We start from the raw sequence: 17,219 nt of genomic DNA, 5'->3' as shown, positions 1-17,219 counted from the left end.
TAATCTTGAAGGTGGAGCTATTTTTGAAAGAGAAGAGAAAAATAATGGAGTCTTTGCTTGTGAATTCCAAACTGGAACTTAATGATTTAAAAGGAAAAGGACTCCTTTAGATCTTGTAACTTGAACTCCTATTTCCATTCTGTTCTGCTCACTATGTCTAGATCAATTTTATGATAGATATACTTAGGTAATTGCTCTGGAAAATGGCAGCTGGCTTTTACTTTTATTTTTTACATTTTAAATAAGTGTATAATTGTACTTTTGATTTGGGTAATGTGAGTTGCGTAAAAGAACCAGTTACCAAGTTCAGAAATGAGAATTCTTTTTACAGTTTCTACTGATATGCTGATGGTTTGTAACTAGTTCTCAACCCTGTCAGATTCTATGGCACTGTCTCTTTTGAAATGGAATTCCTTGATAATAAAGTATACTGACACATCTACAAGGCAGTAATTGCAATATAAAGGAAAAAATAGGACGTAATTTGTAGTGAAGTATGTATTTCTTTATGTATATTCTCAGAAGACATGTAAATTCTAACATCACATTGGAAACCATAGCCATTTGGTGCTTGCAGATAGAAACAGCTTTACCTTTGTGAACATGACACCTATAAATAGACATTGACACAGGTATATTGCATTGTTGACTCAGATGATATGTGTCAGTGCCATGGGTGGTTTGATTTTCTAAAATGATGAATAAATCTTCATGAAGTTCTATACAAAGCAGAGTAAAATCTCCTCTATTAACATGGCAGTTACATTCCTGGAAAATTTACTGGGTTAAATTGTGGAAAAATACTTTTTTCTCTACGCAGTCTCTTCATTTGCAGATATGTTTGGTAGGGCTAAAGGCAGATTTGTTATGAAGCCAGACTTAAATTTCAGGGCTCTTCACATTAAAGGTTGCTTCCACACCCCTGTACTTGATGTAAGCAACAGCTTCTCATTGAGGTGTCACCTGCACTCAGAAAAACGTACATGATGAGTACAGCTTGGTAGAGTTTTGCAAACTGAACATACACACACATCTAGCACCCATGTCAGGAAACTGGATGTTACCAGCACACCTGAACATCACCACACGCTGTTCTGATCACCGCCTTCCCTCCACCCACAATAACCATTATCCTAACTTCTGACAGCTAAGTTACTTGGCCTGCTTTTGTATTTCAGTGTATACATTTGTATCTGACTTCTTTGGCTTATCATTGTGTCTGTGTGATCCATCCACATTGTCCTGGTTGCTGTAGTCCATCTCTTCTGGTTGCTGCATAGTATTCTGTGTTGTGATGCATTGCAGTTTCTTTAACCATTCTGCTGTTGATGGCCATGTGAGAGATTTCCAGATTGGAGCTATTTCAAATAATGCTACTGTGAAAGTTCTTGCACCTGTCTGTTGGTGACCTACGTGCTCATTTCTCTTGAACACATAACCAGGAGTGGAATTGCTGCATTGTAGATTATGAGTCCATTCAGCTTAGCAGTGAATAAAAGTTGCTCTTGGTTCACATCTCCCAGTAGTTGATATCTTCACTCTTTTCCTTTTGGCCATTGGGGGTTCGGACTGTGGAATTGCTTAGAATGGTTTCTCCTGTGATTTTCATTTCTTTCCCTGCTGATGTTAGAGTACCTTTTCGTGTTTATCACCAACCATTTGGATATCCTCTTATATGAATTATCTGTTAAGTCATTTGCTTACTTTCTTATTGAATCTCTCTGTTTCTTATTTACTTGTAGAAGTTTTCTTACACATCATCTCATGCTCTGTGGGTGGCTCTTTTACTCTCTCAGTGGTGTCTGTTTTTTTGGTACTGGGGATTGAACCCAGGGCCTTGTGCTTTCAAGGCAAGTACTCTACCAACTGAGCTATATCCCCAGCCCATCTGTAGAGTCTTTTGATGAAAAGAAATTTCTCATCTCATAGTTAAACTTATCAACTTTCCCCTTTATGTTTGGTGCCATTTATGCTCCGTTTAAGAAATCTTTGACTGTTCTAAGATCATGAAGCTGTGTTCTAATACTTTTTTTCTAAAGCTTTATTGTTTGTCTTTCACAGTTAGAGTTACAGTTCATCTGAAGTTGATGCGTGTATAGTATAAGTAGGGGTCAAGAGGCATTTCCCCCAGTATGGATGGTCAGGTAACCCTGCATGATTTACTTAAGAGATCATCCATTTTCTACTGTACCACATTACCCCTTTAATCATAAATGCTGTGACATTTGCATGTGGTTCTAGTTTTAGCCTTTCTGTTCAGAACCGTTGGTCGGTCTGTCTGTTCTTGTACTAATATCTACCCCCTCATCTCAGTTACTATATCTCATGACAGCCCCATTACCTGGTGGCATGAGTTTTCCAGCTTTGTGCTTCTTTTCTTTTTTTGGTACCAGGGATTGAACTGAGGGACACTGAACCACCGAGCCACATCCCAAGCCCTGTTTTTGTATTTTATTTAGACACAGGGTCTCACTGAGTTGCTTAGTGCTTCACCATTGCTGAGGCTGGTTTTGAACTCTCAGTCCTCCTGTCTCAGCCTCTGGAGCCGCTGGGATTACACATGTGCGCCACTGCTCCAGGCTCTGGCTTCTTCATAATTGCCTTGATTAGTCTTTTATTTATTTATTTTTTTAATACCAGGGATTGAACCCAGGGGTGTTTAACCACTGAACCACATCCCCAGCTCTCTTTGCTTTTTATTTTGAGACAGGGTCTTCCTAAATTGCTGAGGCTGGCTTTGAACTTTAAATCCTCCTGCCTCAGCCTCTTGAGTTACTAGGTTTACAGATATTTGCCACCACATCCAGCTTTACTAATCTTTACCTTTCGTATTTCCTTAGAAATGTTAGAATCAACTTTTTGATTTCCTTAAAACATTTTTTGGGGTTAGGGGTATTGTGTTTAGAGTTGCATTGTATATATGGATTAATTTGGATAAAATTGAAGTCTTTAGAATGTTGAGTCTTTAAATCCATGGACAAGATGTGTTCCTTTATTTTTTTAGGTCTTATTTAATCTTTTTTTTTTTTTTTTTTTTTACATGTTTAGCATGAAGTATTCTCTGTCTTTCTTTAGAGCTATCCTCAACTGTTTGGTATTTTTAAATCCTAGAGCTAATTTAGTAACTGTGTTTTTTGTATGCTTTTTCTTCCTGAGGACCCTCTAACTTGCTTAAGCTTTAAGGCCTACAAAACCCGGTTCTGTCCCTGGGTGGAATATTTTCACTTAAATGAACGTGAGAAATAATGTGGGAAGCTATCTCCTAATTGTGTGGACTTGAAGGTTCTCGTTTGGGTGGATGTCTGGCATTATAGTTTGTTTTTTTAAGAAAAAGGACAAATAAGGTTTATTGCTTTGCTAGCAAAGGAGAAGCACAGGGGACTTCTGTCCCAGAGACTGTGATTCTGCCTATCAGCAGGAACAGGGGGCTTTTAAAGAGGTGATTCAAAGGCTACATTCCATATGTTTTCTGTTGGAGTTGTAATTCTCCTGTTAATTTGGGAGACAGTCATTTCTGAGATCTTCTGGTGCCATCCCCAAAGTCTGAATTACTTCGTTCCTATGGTGGGTGTGTGCTCAAGGACAGGTAAATCTGCCTAAGATTGGGAAGAACGGTAATCATGTTTCCCATGAGTATTATTGGTTTTTATGCTTCTGAATGTCTGTGAAGTTCCCAACTAGTGGTGATGGTCCAGGCAACACCTTGGGGACATTATCACCACCATCACTCCGTGAGACTCAACGTTTTAGAGACATGTACCCTTATTACATCTGTTAGGGACTGTTAATGTAAGTGTGGTCAAATGTCCTCTAGTGTTAGACTTTTGTTTGTTTGTTTTAGGAAGGGACCTGAAGCAAGCCAATAATTTCAATCTATACCATCTGTAATCTTCTAGACTTTGAAAATAAGCAAATGATTAATCTTCAGGGACTTCTGTTACTAGGCCTGCTGGTAGAAGAGATAGAACACAGGTCTTGGGGGGTCACAGTAAAAATTGTGATTTGGGATCAGTTGCCTTTGAGCTTTCATCTTCTAAACAAAATGGAAAAAAAATATCTGGCAGATACTAAGAGTTGTTGGGAAAAAGAGATGACACAACTTACACATGTGTTATAAGTCTTGAGAATGTTGCAGAAATACCATTGGTGTAAATTCATGTACTAGCTAACTGTTCTGTGCTGGGACTGTAGGACAGTTACCAAGGCAAAACTTGAAAGTTTGGATCTGCCCAGTTTGGTGTTATTTCAGTATGGGCACTGTGACCATGACTTAGGGAAGTGGCATCTATTTTTCAGAAGTGTGTGTGGGTTTATAGGATGATAACAGGAGCACTAGTCTGTTGGGATTCCTGTGACTTAATTTGAGTTTTGTAAACGAAGCGTATGCAAATCACTCACTTTTTATTTCTTTTGTGTCTTACTACTTAGAAGTGATTTGAGAGTTAAGATAAAATCACTAAGCACTTTTATGTTCCTCAGTGAAATGTACTATAGTCATATGGATGGTTCATTATTACAGTTAAGTTACCAGGCTGGGAGGGATTCAGTGGTAGAGCACTTGCCTAGCATACACCAGGCACTGGGTTGTATCCCCAGCACTAGGGGTGGCATAAAGGGGAGAAAAGAAAGGTAAAAGAAATTCTCATTCATATGAATTCACTTTAACTGTCTTTTTAACCAGTAGATTGAGAAACCCCTGGTGAATTAATGGATGAAAAGGTGATAGACCTTGGAATGTAAGCTTTGAGGAAGGAAGGATATATCTTTGCATTTTAATGTGAATTATTCTTAATACTGATAAGACTGAGTTTCAGTGTGATTCCCTCCTAGCCCTTAGTCTCCATAATCAGTGTTACTTTGAAAAGCAGCTTCTTGTACACAAATGCTCTTTTTAATTGCATTTTGGCTTTATTTAAAGTTTCAGGATTTATTTCCCTTTTTTCTTTTTTTGTTGTTTTATTCCTCCTGATAGTTTTTTTTCTCGTTGTTGTTTTTTAACATTTTAAAATTTGTTCTACTTAGTTATACATGACAGTAGAATGCATTTATGCATTTTGATAAATCATACATAAATGGAGTACAATTTCTCATTTTTCTGATTGTACATGTTGTAGGATTGCATAGGTCATGCAGTCATATATGTATATGAGGTAATAATGCATATATTTTTAATCAAAGTTATATATATATATATATATATTTCAGAGAGTCAAGTGGTTCTACAAGGTGTGTTTAGCAATAGTCTTTATTTATTTTTGCAATACTAGGGATTGAACCTAGAGGTACTTTACTACTGAGCTACATCCCCAGTCCTTTTTATTTCTTATTTCAAGATTATAACTTGCTAAGTTGCCTACATCCCCAACCCTTTTTGTTTCTTATTTCAAGATAAATAACTTGCTAAGTTGCCTAGATTGACTTCAAATTTGTGATCCTCCTGCCTCAGCCTCCCAAGTCTTTGGGACTACAGGTGTGTACCACCAAGCCCAGTTGTTTGACTTTTAAAAAATCATTGCCCTGTTTTCCCAGTAAAATTATAATTTGGTTAGATTATTATTCAGAATTTTTATCATTATGACCATAGAAAGGTGAATCATTGTTGAGCCATGTAATAAACTGTGATTTTTTCCTTTCTGGCCCACTTTAAATTTTTCCTAGTGTTAATAATTGCCTTTTTAGTTTTCTTTATTAAGAGCTATACTTAAGTACATAGTTCGTTCCCTGTGCTATTGTAATCGCTGTCTCTGGTTAACACATTTAATTATTAGATAGCCACAGAAGCACTGAGAGGCTAGAAAACTTGCCCAAGAAGGCAACACAGCTGGAGTTCAGACCCCAGTAGCTGGCTCCCCAGTTTGTGCCCTTAACTACTGTGCCAAACTTTGTCTGTTTTCTGTTAATTGTACATAGCATTTTGTTTTATTGAGGTGAAATTTAAATGCAGCCAAATCCACAGACCTTAGGCTTAAGATTTAACTTCCGACAAACAAATGCAGCCATGTAACCAACACACCAGTCAAGACAGAGAATGTTGGTTTTGCTGCCAGTTAGTCCCTCACAGCCAATTATTTTTCCTGTTCTATCAAATCTATCACTATAGATTGATTTTATCTGTTCTTGGACTTTGTGTGGATGAAATCACATAGCGTATATTCTTGCTTTGGTCTCTTTCCAGACTCAGCCATGTTGTTGCATTGTTACCAGTTCTTTCTTTTTTATTGCCAAGTAGTGTTTCATGGAAGCAGATTTGTGCATTCTCTGGTTGATGGACATGAGTTGTGTGTATCAACTCATAGACTTGATGAACATGAGTTTTTGCTGCTGTGCACATTCTTGTTACAAATCTTTTTGTGGGCATATATTTTAGTTTCTTTGGGGATGAATATAGGAGTGAATGGTGTTCAATGGTGGGTCTTAGAGTTAGGTGCATGTTTCACTTTGTAAGAAACTGCCAGCCTATCAAAAGTGGTTTTATCATTTACATTGCCTGGTATGGATGGAACCTGTGACTTGCTCCTTACTGTGCATGATTATGTTACATCAGATTGTAATACCATCTTGCTGGCTTTGGAGAAGCAAGTTGCCATGTTGTGTGTCCATGGAGAGGGCCATGTGGCAGGGAGTTCTGGGCAGCTTCAGGCCCACAACCAGCAGGAAACTATGGCCCACAAGAACTGACTGCTGCCAACACCCACGTGAGCTTGGAGACATATTGTCCTGGCTCAAGTTGTGACTGAGACCAGTCCCAGCTAGCACCAGGTTGTGATCTTATGGAACACCTGTCTGATATATAGTTGATGTATTGTTTTAGGCTACTAATAAGTTCGTGGCAATATTGTCATGCAACAGTGGACATCTAATCATAATAATATGTAATAGTAGTAATATAACTTGCAAGGCCCTGGGTTTATTTCCAGTACTGAAAAAAAAGTAGCAATATACAAAAAGTTCCTATTGCTGTACATTTCTACCAACATTTAGTTTTGTCATTCATTTTCATTTTAGTCATGTTAATGGGTATGAAATTGTCAGCTCCTGGTGAAATGACTAATGACATTGAGTATCTACTAGTTGACCATTTGGATACTTGTCGTGAAGATCTGTTCAAGTTATTTTTTTTTTCTATTTAAAAAATTGGTATGTTTGTCTTTTTGTAATTTATTTGTAAAAAGTTCTTTATATATTACAGATCAAGTTCCTTATCAGATGTAAGAGTGTTAATTTTTGAATAAGAGGTGTCCTTCAAAAGCTCCTGTAAATGCTAGAATATTTGGGGGCAAAATGATTAGATCATGAAAATTGTGACCTAAACAGTCCATTCTAGTTTGTACCAATTAACTGGGTGGTAACTGCAGGCAGGTGGGGTGTGACTGGAGGAGGTGGGTCACAGGGGTGTGTCATGGAAGGGCACATCTTCCCTGGTCTCCTTCACCTCACTCTCTCTGTTTCCTGGCCACCATGAGGGGAGCAGTTTCTCTCTCCGTTGCCCTTTCCACCAAAGTTTGCCACCTCACCTCAGGCCCAAGTGATGACCATGGAATGAACCTCTAAACGGTGAGCCTGAAATAAACTTTTCGTTCTCCAAGATGGTTTTGTTGGCTGTTTGGTCACAGTGACATAAAACTGACTAACACAAAGATCGTTAGTCTTTTCCTATCATTTTTGTCCTCAACGGTGTTATATACAGGTTGATATGTAAGATAGCTTCCTTAATGTTGCCTACAACGAGGCTTAGGTCTTGATTTCTTGATAGAAAGTAGGATAAAAGTGATTCTATGATATTCCCAAAACACCGCATCCATAGGCACAATGCTAACCAGCCTGGTTACTAGTGAGATTCTCCTGATTGCCTGGTGGTGTTGGTATCTGTCAGGTATCTGTTTTCTTGACTGTAATGTCATTGTGCCCTTCATAACTGACAAGTGAATTGTGTGCAGACAATTTGAGGCTTAACAGCTGTCAGCAAGAATGTCCTGCCCAAGTTCATTGCCACTGTTCCATTGCCCAGTAATTTGTTTTGTTTTGTTTTCCCATATTTCTTCTCCATTTATAAACTGACCTTCTTCTTTCCAATATGGACTCATGGATTTTTATCTTATTTGCAGGGTTGTAATGGATTACTATCATTATCTATTTCAATGCCCAAATTACTGCAGAGCTGGCCGTTTACCTGTTATCTGTCCTAACCTTCTAATTTTCTAGCACTGATGTTCCAGGTTTGTTGCATGCATATATATATATATATATATATATATATATATATAATATATATATATTATATATATATATAATTTATTTGGTTTTTTTCTTCTCTAACTCTAGAATCCACTTTTGCCCTAAAATAGTCCTGGGTCTTTTAGTGGAGGATGGTAATGAGAAGCTAGTATCTGGGAGTTTGTTGTGCCCATTGCCATGGATGGCATTGCTTCTGGGACTCTTAGTAGAGCCAGGAAGTGAAAGTCTGTGTACAGTACACATGCCCGCAACATGGAGTCACTTCTTTCTATGTATGTCTTTAAAAACCATGAGTTCAAACTGATACCTTCAATTCCAGTATAACATCCCAGGGTTCCCTCCAATCTTACCCTTTTGTGCTTGCAAACACCTTTTCCAAGAGGGAGAAATATGACTTTCATTATCCTCAATACTTTTACTTACTTGCCCATTGTACCTAGCCTTCTAACTACTCTGGTCTTTCCACCTGCCACATCTGCACACCCTGTGCACCCCTGCCCCAGCACCCTGTATCCTTGAGCACAGCCGGTGGAAGCAGGAGAGCAGACAGGTGGTGAACTGCTTACTGATGACTCCTGAAACAACAGAGATGCAGGATGAGAAGCAACCCAATTTATTCAGTTAATCTCAAATAGTATTTATTCCTGTTATCTACTGTTGTTAAAAAAAAGCCACTGCAATATATTTTCATCCAAAATAAGCACATTACTATTTTGCATTGCTCAGCAAGGAGAGTCAGTTCTCTCTTTCACCCAGATGTTCCTGGGGCCATGCAATCATCTGCATACTCACTTATTCAGCAGTTGGCACCTCCCCTGGGACTGGTGGCTTTTCCATGTGGTGAGTTCCCAGGGCCAACATCACAAGAGTGAGCCAGGTGGAGTCTCACCTCTTTACCTGGCCTGGGTCTGCTCATTGAGTGCCAGCCAGTAAGGCAGGCCTGTTCAGGAGATGAGACTTGCTCCCACCTGTTCATAAGAAGACTGTCTAAAATTTTGTATATATGTTTTTAAACTGCTGCCAAGTTATAACTTTTTTTTCTGAATGACTGGAAGATTCTTTCATTTATACAATTGAATTTGTTCAATACTTTTAATTCAGTTTTCATTTGATATATTTGTTTGATATATGTATCTTTATTTGATATATGTATATATGTACGTTTTGCCATACGGGATTTGAGCCCAGGGGCACTCTACCACTGAGCCACATCCCTAGTCTTTTTATTTTTATTTTTATTTTTTGAGACAGGCTCTTGCTAAATTGATGAGGGTGGTCTTGAACTTGAGTTCCTTCTGCCTCAGCCTCCTGAATCATGGGATGACAAGTGTATGCCACCACGCGTGGCTTAATTAATTTTATTTAAAAGTTTAAAAACATTTATGTCTACTCTTACTTAAAGACATGAAGGATATATTATTTGCTTAACTCACTTAGTGAAGTCTCTTGTTTTTCTTTTTTGCTTGAGTCACTTCCCCCTTGCTCCGACACTTTCCCTTTTTGTATCACCGGTAACTCATGCATGTATTTTTCCTTATTTTTCTCCATTTTTGTAAAATGTGGAATACCCACAGTGGGTTAGGGATATCAATTATAAAATGGAATCTCATTAAAATAATTTTTTCATTTTGCTTTTCTCATAGAATCCCTTGTGGAAATTCCTGTGAGTGAGGTTTGTTCTAATTTTTCTCTTTTTGGTGGGTGGGGGTACTGACGATTGAACTGGGGAGCACTTGACCACTGAGCTACATTCCCAGCCCTGTTTTTTATTTTATTTAGTGACAGGGTATCACTGAGTTGCTTAGCACCTCACTTTTGCTCTGCTTTTGCTGAAACTGGCTTTGAACTTGAAATCCTTCTGCCTCAGCCTCCCCAGCTGCTGGGAGTACAGGTGTGTGCCACTGCATTCGGCTTCTAATTTGTTCTTTTTAGTGACCACACATAACTCTGTTTTCTAATTTGGTTATTAGATCATGAAGGGATGGGAGACTAGACTCAGTGAATTAGAATAGAGAGGGGCAGCTTTCAGGGGAAATGAAGGAGATGAGGGAGAGAATAGTACAAGATATTCTTGGGGTTCTGGACCCAGTGTGCCATCAAGGAGACAGGGAAGTGTTATGGGGCACAACTTAAGAACAGATCCATCATCACTGAGAAGTCCAAATTTGAGAGTCTTTTTTAAGCCGGCTGGCTGACTATCTCTTACACAATGCCCCCAAAAAATGGCTTTTGGGAGAACATCCCCGACCACAGGGTTGTAAGGGTTCTTTACCAAAATTCACATCAATCATAAGTGTCTGTTGCTATGATTTTAAATTACAAACTAACATCATGAGATCATTGACAGAGGGGGAAGTGGATCACCTAGGCACAAACTAAAGAATGGTTACTAATAACCACACAATTACTGTTTACATGGTACATTGGTTAGGAGCAATAGGAATCAAAAGAGAGCAATTTTTTTATTACATAAGAATTGTCGGGGCTGGGGAGATAGCTCAGTTGGTAGAGTGCTTGCCTTGTAAGCACAAGGCCCTGAGTTCGATCCCCAGCACCCAAAAAAAAAAAGAATTGTCATTTTGTATTGTTAAACATATCACATTAAGTAACTGATGATGGGTACAGAGGCGGGGTGTGTTCCCATGGGAGAAACTTATTTCCTACATAACTTGGAGTCTCAGAGCAAATTGGAGTCTGTTTAGTCATTTCCCTTATAATCTGGCCTATAACATTCTCATGGAGCCAGATCTGTCAGCCCATCACAGGAAGTTGAAAAAATGGTAGTGGGATGGTTTATTGGTTTGTTTTAGTGGGGAAAATGAGTGTGCTTGAATACATTGACATTATCTTCTAGGCCATTGGAGACACAGGCACAAGTCAAGGGTAGGGACTGGATCTGGGGAGAGAGTGCCCTGAGGGAGAGCTGTGTCTTGCTTGGTATTAGGTGCTCTTGGTGGTGGACCCAGCAATAATGGAGTTCTTCATTCTAGGCGAGAACCTGTGTATTTACAGTGAATGCATTAGGGTCTGTTCTTTAAAAAGCTATCCATTTTGAGAATCAGCTTTTATCTTATTTTATATAATGTGGATTAAGGGATCCTTGTGCTAAAAATAACATCATGAGTTTGCTAGTCTTTCCAAGGTACTTAAGGGGTTTAAAATTCAAAACCAGAGCTACCTAACTGGAACTTCCATGATCTCTTCTCCAGATAAACCAACTGAGGCTAGAGTGGTAATTAGCCTCTTGAATAACTGAAGAACTTTTTTTCTCTTCTTTTGTTAGAAGGAGGATTTGTAGTAATGGATATCAAATAAGTAGAATGGACATGTGATTCCAGACTTTTGTGTGTGGTGCTAGGGATAGAACCCAGGGTCTTGTACTACCAGGCATGCACCTTACCACTAAGCCGCACCCCCAGCCCAGACACATGATTCTGATGGAACTGTGAGCAAGGCCAGCCCTTAAGACACTTGAATTCCATTGTGGGGAGGAGGATATTATTTAAATGCTGGTGGCGTTAGAATCAATAGTGGAGAATAATTATGCCATCTCCTTTTTAGGAACAGAAGTCTTATTTTCCACATGCCCTGTTGGTTCCAGAAAAGTTGAAGGAAATGACTATTTCTCTACTTTTAGGTTGGATTACTGAAGCTCAGATCTGGAGATGACCAGGAGCTCTATATAAATAGTACAGAAGTCAATAAAGTCCTTAAGATATCCTTTTGATCAGAGCAGGAAGTAGAGTAGAAGATGTTCCTGTTGTTTTCCCCTCTAGTCTGTTTGACTTTGGTCTGTTTTCAAATAACTGGACAGAACTTGAGATGCCCATTCTGTGTGAAGTGCACTGGGAGTTGCAGAGATGAGGCCCACCCGGCCTGTTCTTGAGCTCAGTGCTCTGCAATGGAGAGCATATTGACAAAAGTAGTGACCAGATGCATATGCTGAAGTTTATAGGGAGAGGGACTTGAATTCCTTCTTAGAATCTGGCTTTTGAACTAGATTTTTTGTTTTCAAGTTTTTGTTGTGGGGGATTTTTTAAATATGCAAAAATAGAGAAGAATGTATAATGAATCCCGTGTACTCATCACCCAGGTTTGTCATCAGCTCTGTCAGTGTTTCATCTGCATTTCTGCCCCCTGCCCCCTGCCCTTGTCCCGGCTCCCCAGGAAATCCCAGACATAACAGTTTCAATGTCTATCTCCAGAAGATGGGGGCACTTTAAATAAGTACATAACCACAATACCTTTATCTTCTAAAAATAATTAATAGTTAGCTCTTAATTATCTAATTTATAGTCAATTAAACTGACTTTTTCAAAGAGAAGATTCTAATAGGTGGTGATTGGGAAGAAGGAATTCAGGGAACAGCAAGTGCAAAATCAGAGAAAGTGTGTAAGTGAGAGGAAGTAAAAGTCTGATTTAGAGTTGTGGCAGTGAGTATGAAAAGGAAATTGCAACTATGAGTCACCGCAGAGGTAAACTTAGTGGAATTTTCTAATTGAGGACAGCATTCCTTCTGTTTCTGGCAGCAGTGTTTGAGTGGTCATTTTGAATCATAGAGTACAGGGACAGCAAAGTATGGCTTTCAGACCAAGTCCTGCTGTCCACCACTGTATAAATAAAGTTTCATTGGAACACAGCCATACCCATTGTTGACACATTGTGTATGGCTACATTCACCCCACAGTGGCTGAGCTGAGTAGTTGCAGCAGAGACCCTATGACCTGCAAAGTCCAAAATTTTTACTATCTGCTGGCCTACTCCAGAAAAATTTCGTCAAGCCTCAGTCTAGAAGAACTTGGGCTCTGGGTTTAGTACTGTGCTGCAGCTGTTGATCAGAAACAGTCATGGTTTTGTGATAACATTGTGTAGGAGTCAAAAGCCTGGGGTTGTGTTTTGCTCTGTCTTTATCATTCACTCCAGCTGAGGAAATGAGTCTCTAGGAATCTCTTTGCCAGTTTGTTACTTGATTTTATTTTGTGCTTTGTCTTGCTCCTCTGCTGGAAAGAAAGCTCCATGAAGTCGGGGTTTTTTGTGTCTTGTGTATACTACTGTATCATCAGGGATTGGATCAGTGCCATACAGTTAGTAGACACCCAGTAAATAATTGTTGGATAATAAGTGAAATCCTTTAGTCTTTTTGTTTTCTTCTACATTAGACCCATTTGGAGCTTCTTGGGGGTATAAGGGTGATATATTTTTAGGTGGCAGGGATGCCATTATGTAAATCTGTGGTAGTTCTCCCTTAACAAAGTTTAGAAAACTGTTCCATCAATACAATAGAGTATCAAGCAGCAATGAAAACTCGTAGCTATGAAGACTGTAGAAAAATGATTATGGTGTGTCTTAATCTTTGCACATTACCTCTCTAAAATACATGCGAATATGGACAAAACCTGGAAAACAAAGCAGAAATGAAATCATTGTTTTAAGACACTGGACTTTTTGGTGATTTTTTTTCTCTCCAAGATTTTCTTTAATACTAAGACTGACTCATCCTTTCAGTTATGATTTTTAAAATATATAAACTTCCCGTGCTTCCCCCCAGGTTCACACCCTCCTGCATGATGTCCAGAAACACAACTTAGAGTGTGGAGCACAGTCAACAATGACCACTGGGCATGGTGATGCACACTTGAGATTCCACTGACTCAGGAGGCTGAAGCGGGGAGGATGGAAAGTTCAAGGCCAGCCTTAGTAACTTAGCAAGATCTTATCTCTAAATAAAACAATAAAAAAAGGACGGGATGTAACTCAGTGGCAGAGCACCCCTGAGTTCAGTCTCTGGTACTTGCCAAAAGCATGACGCAAGGATGAGAAATTGGATATTAATATAATATATAATATGCTAACTTATTATAATTAGAGATTATATTAAATCTCTAATATTGGAAAGATAGATGAGCATTATGGGCAGACATTTTACTTCATCCTGCAGTATAAAACTACCATGCACTTCCCAGCAAGAAGTGTGCCTGTAAGCATCCTTGGTTGGAGTCTGATTTGTTTATAGGCTTTTGTTTAGACAAAAGCCCCAAGGTGCTCCTTCTGGCTGTCTTTCTCATGGTGCCATACAAAGCCAGCATTTTTTACCAGATGCAGTTATTTGGACCAGTCATTTAGTTTTCTTCCTATTTTAGTTCAGCCTATCTTTAAAAATGTGAATAAATCTTTTCTTTGTACTTCAGTTTCTCAAAGTACAAAATCATTGTTCTTTGAATATCTTCTAAGGATGTAGTAAGTTTACAATGCTTTTAGTTAAATATTGAATAGGTCTTTGTTTTTTTTCTAGCAAACTGCATCGCTAGGATATACATACATTGCTTTTAGGCTTCACACAAGCATTCTTGCCAGGGGCTGGAATTCTGCAGCACAGAATACAGAAAATTCTGCAGTTTCAGAAGCCTACTTCTTAAGGCAGTATTACCTCCCAGGGTTAACAAATGGGAAGATGATCAAGCACCTGCTCTCATTTAAATGAGAGTAAAACCCAGGTCCTCCCAGTGGCCCTCAGGAGTCTCTGTGAAATGACTCCATGGTTGATCTTGCCACTTCCTGCTCTGCTGCACGTGCCTGGTCTTCTTCCTCAGAAATCTCAGATATGGGGTCATGGCCTCAGTCTTTTTTTTTTTTTTTTTTTCTTTCCTTTTTTAAATGTAGATGAACACAATACCTTATTTTATTTATATATTTTATGTGGTGCTGAGAATTGAATCCAGTGCCCCACACATGCTAGGCAAGTGCTCTGCCACTGAGTTACATCCCTAGCCCATAGCCTCAGCCTTTGAACTGCCCCCGCAGGTAGAGTCACTGTTCTTTCTTGCCTCTTCTCAAAGTGCCATCTGCCTTCCCAATGAGGTCTTGAACTCCCCTTGCCTGCCTCCCTACTGCTCCATCACAGACTTGCCAACTTCTCACTGCTTCGTAATTTCCTTATAGATCATGTGTATTGCTTACCATTTCCCCCACTTCCAGGTGGAATGGAAGTTCCACGAGGGCTAGGATTCTTGCTGGTTTTGTCACTGTTGTATCCCCAGTGGTTAGATTGGGATCCAACCCATAATAAGTGCTTGGTAGATGGACAAGATGGCTGGAATGCATGTCTCCCCTTCCTCTTGGGATTTTCTTAACTTATGTGATTGTTACCACTGAGTCGCATTAATAACCTCAGTGGTGCTTTGTTCCCCCTCTAATGAGCAAGAACAAAATGTTTTCTCTGGGTTCTTGGTGTAGCTGAGAAAGGATAGAGATTTCAAGGAAACATTTTAGGTACGAAGAGCAGTAGAGCAGGTGGTGCAGAGTATGCAAATATTAAATAGTCCCACTGGTGGTGTCTGACTTCTGAATCTGTACTTGCGTGATTGTATTCTAACCTACCCACATTTCTACCTTCAGTGGGCCAGTGCTGACCTTGCCTGTGTATCATCTCATACCCTGCTCTTTCTTGTACATGTGGCAACTGTCAACAGGACCAAGACAACACCCATTTGCTATTTTGAACCTTGTTATTCTACCCAGGCTGCTATAACAAAAGACTGTAGACCAGGTAGCTTAAGCAACAGACATTTGTTTTCTAACAGTTCTGGAGACTGAAAGCCAAGATCGGTGCCAGTAGGGTTGGTTCATGATAAGGCTGCTCTTCCTAACTTAAAGATGACTGCCTTTCTGCTGTGTCCTCAGGGGGCCTTTGGACTCCTCACGCAGGTGAGGGAAGACAAATGGGGGAAGAGAGAGAGAATGAGAATGAGAGAAAGCAAGCTTTGGCATCCCTTCTGTTTATAGGGACACCAGCCCATCAGGTCAGGTCCACTTTAGGACCTCATTTATCCTTAACTACCTCCTCAAGGCTCTGTCTCCAGATACTGCCACATTGGGGATTAGGGCTTCACATGAAATTTGGGAGGTTACAATTCAGTCCCTAAAACTGCTGTTTCTTTGACCAAAACAAATAACTAGGTTTCAGGTGAGATATCTCACACAGGTAGGATGACCTTCATTCACTTTTTCAACTAGCATTTATTGAAAACCAACTGTGTGCCACATTCCCAGGCAGATGCAGGGACTGTCTTGGACCCAGCCATTGTGAAGCTCACAGCTCAGTAGAGGAGATTGAACGGGTAAAAGCTGTGGAAGAATTGTCTGTGCCAGGGGAAGTTTCCTTGAGAAGGCTATGCAGGATTCTTGTGGTCTGTAATTGACCATACAGTAGCAGATGAGTCACATCTTCATGCACACAATCATGAGAAGGCAGAGCCTGCAACTTAGCTTAGCCTCTTCCTGGGTCTTTACCTGGCCTTACTCTTCAGTGGTATTCATCCCCCTCCCCAGTCTTTGCCTTAATATTTACTATGTCATTTCAACCACCAGTAGCTTCACCTTTTATTGAAAGCTGAATCTTCAGTCCCTGTTCTCATCCTAGCTTTCTGCACAGAAGTTCCTGGTGCTAAGTGAAAAAAGCTGTTCCTGGCAGAGCCTACCATTTTCCATCAATAATTGATAAAAGAGGGTGTCAGCCAGCATGGGCACTCTTCATGAAATTGCAATTACTGATTCAGTTCTTACTATTGTTAGAAATACCAGGGTACCCGAAGGAATCAAACAGAAATAGCTCAGTAAGGCAAACTTTACTTCTGCAGAAGGGGCATGCTACCAAAGGATATTCAGCAAGCAAGCACACTTGGGCGATCAGTCTGCCTGTTTTTATCCCTAATGCAGCACCACCCCTTGCTCTGAAAGGAGGAACTTGGAGTTACAGTCTTTGTGACTGGCTTACGTTAAAATTGCAGAGAACAAAGGGAAGGGCTACAGTTGAATCTCAGTTGAGGTGGTTATGATTGGATCTTATTTCCCAATTAAGGTTAATACTATATTCTAAAAATGGACCACCAAACTTGCTATTTCTCACACTATGTAAAAAGTACAAGTGATTTGATAAGTGTGACTCCAGAGAATTCCTTATGTAATAAACCAATATTTCCTATTCC

General features: G+C 39.6%; 1 protein-coding gene and 1 non-coding gene across 2 annotated transcripts in view; one reads left to right on the top strand and one right to left on the bottom strand.

Annotated features, from left to right (window-relative positions):
• Pacs1 (phosphofurin acidic cluster sorting protein 1) overlaps positions 1–17,219 on the top strand; it is a 180,801-nt gene that overhangs the window by 17,245 nt on the left and 146,337 nt on the right. The gene's annotated exons all lie outside the window — the stretch shown is intronic.
• Trnas-uga (transfer RNA serine (anticodon UGA)) lies at positions 1,809–1,882 on the bottom strand. The gene has a single exon. It is a non-coding gene; the product is annotated as a tRNA-Ser (tRNA).

Source organism: Sciurus carolinensis, chromosome 11 (assembly GCF_902686445.1).
Source record: "Sciurus carolinensis chromosome 11, mSciCar1.2, whole genome shotgun sequence".
NCBI lineage: Eukaryota > Metazoa > Chordata > Mammalia > Rodentia > Sciuridae > Sciurus > Sciurus carolinensis.
Note: the sequence above shows the minus strand (reverse complement) of the source record. Positions and strands in the feature narration are given on the sequence as shown.